Source organism: Phocoena phocoena, chromosome 14 (assembly GCF_963924675.1).
Source record: "Phocoena phocoena chromosome 14, mPhoPho1.1, whole genome shotgun sequence".
Lineage (NCBI taxonomy): Eukaryota > Metazoa > Chordata > Mammalia > Artiodactyla > Phocoenidae > Phocoena > Phocoena phocoena.
Window position 1 is genome coordinate 10,976,217 of NC_089232.1, and position 4,043 is coordinate 10,980,259.

At 49.9% G+C, this 4,043-nt stretch overlaps 1 pseudogene; it reads right to left on the reverse strand.

Moving 5' to 3' along the window:
- Positions 1-935: 935 nt before the first annotated feature.
- Positions 936-1,406, reverse strand: LOC136134068 (phosphatidylethanolamine N-methyltransferase pseudogene; annotated as a pseudogene).
- Positions 1,407-4,043: the final 2,637 nt, after the last annotated feature.

The window sequence follows — 4,043 nt, forward strand, 5'->3', positions numbered from 1 at the left end:
GCTGGGCTTGGCAGTGGTTTTGCTGAAGCCCCAGAGATAAACGAGGGAGCGAAAGCAGGGACACTCCTAACTCCAAGGGCCCTTGTGCAGAGAGAGATAAATGGGCAGTCCATTTTGAGATCCAAAGAACAATGCAGAAGAAAGCAACCTAAGTGATGGAATTCCACCCCAGAAAACCCCCTGGGAGGCACATGGAGGAGTGAGTGTATACAGCACATGCTCAAGTAAGAAAAAAAAAATGTAAATAGATGAGTATGTTGTAGGAAATCCATTGAGCCCAAAGGTTTCGTAGGTCATTGTCAAAGACCTAGTGTTCATATTGGGTAGAAATGCTCATTATGAAAAACAAACAAACAAAATAAAGCATTTTATGATGAGAGGGTGTCATGGATCAGGGGTCACAATCTGGTTTTGCACACCTGATGTCTGAATTACAAAATAAAATGGTAGGTACATTTTTAAACAATAGAAGTTAAATCTCTGGGTAGAAGGATTATGGGAGATTTTTATTTGTTTTCAAAATTTTCTTGGGCGGGTGTGCAACAGATTCACAACCGTAGAGAGACAGGAAGAGGGTATTTTAAAAGAAAAGTGGACATCATACCTACTCCAGGCCATCTACTTCACATTCTAATTTTTTTTTTTTTTTTTGCCAAGAACAGCTTTTACAATTTTAATTGTTTTAAAAAATCAAAAGAATATTTTGTGACTCGTGAAAATTACGTGAAATTCTAATTTCAGTGTCCATGAACAAGGCAGTGGGGCGCCCAGCCATGGCCATTCCTTCACCTGCCTGCAGCCCGGGGACCTCCCACTCTTGTAATAGGGAGTTTACCGACCCCTGTTCTAGGAAGGGGACCCTGACCAGTGCCCTGGGCTCCATGGTGGCACGAGAGCTGACCCATCGCCCAGGCGGCACAGAGGGAGCCCGGGATTTATATGATGGCCCAGCCCAGGTGGTTGGCTGTGTTGCCCCAGTACATGGGGTTGTCCAGGACGCTGAACGGGAACGTGGTCACTCTGGCCTCCTTCAGGATCCGGAAATAGTCGCCTAGGCAGGTCCCCGTGAAGCCCAGAGCCAGGAAACTGGAAAGGACAAACACGCCACCCACTCCCAGGAGTGCCAGGCCCACGCGGTAGGCCAAGGGGTTGTCCAGGCTCTGCATCCTGGGCTGGCTCAGCATGGCCTGCGTGGAGCGAAGCATGTTGAGAAGCAGGATGGCCTCGCCCAGCGTGAAGCAGGCCAGGTGGGGGGACCCGAAGGCCCCACTCGGCTCTCGGGTCTTATGTTCCCATCTCGCGACCACATTCCAGAAGAGCGGATAGAAAGCGATGGTGGGGACTGCAGCCACAGAGTGGGGTTCTGAGGGGCCCACGTAGCCCAGCAGCTGGGTCATAACGCAGAGGTCTGCCGGGGCTGCCCTCACTGTCCCCTGGGAGATGAGAGCCGAGCAGCACAATAAAGGGTTATAGCTCGATGCCGGCTGGGATGGCAAAACGGGGGACACTGCCCTGGAATCACATTCTGATTTTTAATGGTCTCCCAATTATATCAGTTCTTAGACATTGGGCTCCCTCTTGGGCGATAGGACATTTCCTAAGCTGGGCCTGGTTCTCCTGAGAAGCTGCAGCAGCCCCGCAGCAAAGCCAGGCCTCCCTAAGATGCCTGGCCATGTCTCTGGCCTCAGATCCCTGATGTGGACGCCAACGTCTAACACACAGTTTGTTTTCCAAGCCAAGGCGCCTTCTCAGGAGTGGGCTCGTTGCCACTCTGGCTGGAAAGAAGGACTGTCCGGCCTGAGCCATTCAACTCGGACACTGGCCTCCAGCCAATGTCTGTCCCACGAGCCCAGGGGCTGCCAGTCTGCTGGGCCAGGAAGCCGAGGGTCAGCCGGCGGAAGTCTGGAGCACACACAAGCTCACTCCAAGGTCCTCTCATTCTCCCAGTGTTTACAGTTCTCTCTCAAGACAGAGTGCTTTCCTAAATAAAATTAATGATGGCAGCAAAAGTGAAAAACAAACCCCCTCTCTTTCCTTCCCACAGACACCGAGAATTTGAAGGCTTCATTAGAAGTGGGTGGCTCAGCCTGAGAGCAGGGATGGCCGGGAGGGAGGGATCAGAGCCCCCCCACCCTCCGCCAACGGTGATTCATGGTCATTGCATTTCCCACAATGTAAAGGAACACAGCCTCCTGTCAAATGAGGACTTCCGTGCCTGAAGATCGAAAAACAAAAATGTGTTTGGAAATTCCAAGTCCGATGGGTAAAGTGTTGGGGCCGTTACAGACCTATGTCTCCACCTGGCTCAAGCCTTTCCTTTGTCTGGCCTTGAAATAGTTCTATCACCTCTCTGAGCGCAATTTCCATCTCTATAAAATAAGAGGGTTGGGTGAAAGGGGGGGAGGGGTGGGTGGGATGAATTGGGAGATTGGGATTGTCATATATACACTATTGATACTACGTATAAAATAGGTAACTAATGAGAACCCAGTTGTATAGCACAGGGAACTCTACTCAGTGCTCTGTGATGACCTAAATGGGAAGGAAATCAAAAAAAGAGGAGATATAGGTATACGTGTAGCTGATTCACTTTGCTGTATAGCAGAAACTAACACAACACTGTAAAGCAGCTATACTCCAATAAAAATTAATAATTAAAGAAAAAGGGAGAAAAAAAGAAGGCTTGGGTGAGAATTAAGTACATAGCGCATTAACTGGCATATTGTATGCCCTCAATGGTGGTCATTATTATTATCATACACTTTTCCAATGGTGAATGCTGGGAAAATGAGGCTTTCTCACCAGGGGCGAGTGGGACACAAGGGCAGGGGTTAGCATGAATGATACCTGCCTTCCTGACTGCCCATGTAGAGCAGCAGTTCCCAACCTTTCTGGCACCAGGGACCGGTTTCAGGGAAGACAGTTTTTTCGCGGACCGGGGGCGGGGGGGGGGGGGGGGATGGTTTCTGGATGATTCACTCGCATTGCATTTATCGTGCACTTTATTTCTATTATTATTCCATTGTAATAGATAACGAAATAATTATACAACTCGTCATGATGCAGAATCGGTGGGAGCCCCGAGCTCGTTTTCACTTGCCACTCACTGATAGGGTTTTGATGTGAGTCTGCAAGCAGTTGATTTATTATGGTCTCTGTGCAGTCAGACCTCTCTGCTAATGATAACCTGTATTTGCAGCCGCTCCCCAGCGCTAGCATGACCGCCTCAGCTCCACCTCAGATCACCAGGCATTAGATTCTCATAAGGAGCCCGCAGCCTAGATCCCTCGCATGCGCAGTTCACAGTAGGGTTCGCGCTCCCGTGAGAACCGAATGCGGCCGCTGATCTGACAGGAGGCGGAGCTCAGGCGGTAATGCGAGCGATGGGGAGTGGCTGTAAATACAGATGAAGCTTCGCTCACCCGCCCGCTGCTCACCTACTGTGCAGCCCGGTTCCTAAGAGGCCGCGGACCTCTGACATAGAGGACCTTGGAAGGAAAACCAGCCGGTGACCACCGTCTCAGGTCATGTCTGTCATGGGATAGTGACGTGGGCACTGGGATGGGAGTTGGGAAAACCATGTCACCTCAGACACTCTTCATTGAGGACGCAGCCTGTGCCAGATGGGTCATCTTGGACAAGTCACTTACTATATATGAGGCTCAGCGTCCTCATTTCTAAAGTCAGGACCAAAACATGAGATGCTGAAAATAAAAATTCATCGTGAACCGTCCAGTGGCTCTCCAATACGCTGCGGTAGAACTTTCCACACAACTGCGTTCTAAGTTGACACCCTATAAACCACATGTGCAGCTTCTCAAGTGACCCTGGAAACGTATGGATGCCGACTCAATGATAAAGTATGTCATCAGGGATGCAGATGGAGAGGCACCTGGAAGGTCCATACCTTTGCAGTTGGAGATTCAACTAATGTTTCTTAAACACAAAGCATGAGCCAGCACCCTGCTTGGAGCTTTGGATCCCCTGGGTCTTATGCAGAGAGGAGAACTATGCAGTACAAGCCCACATAGGAAGTCAAACGC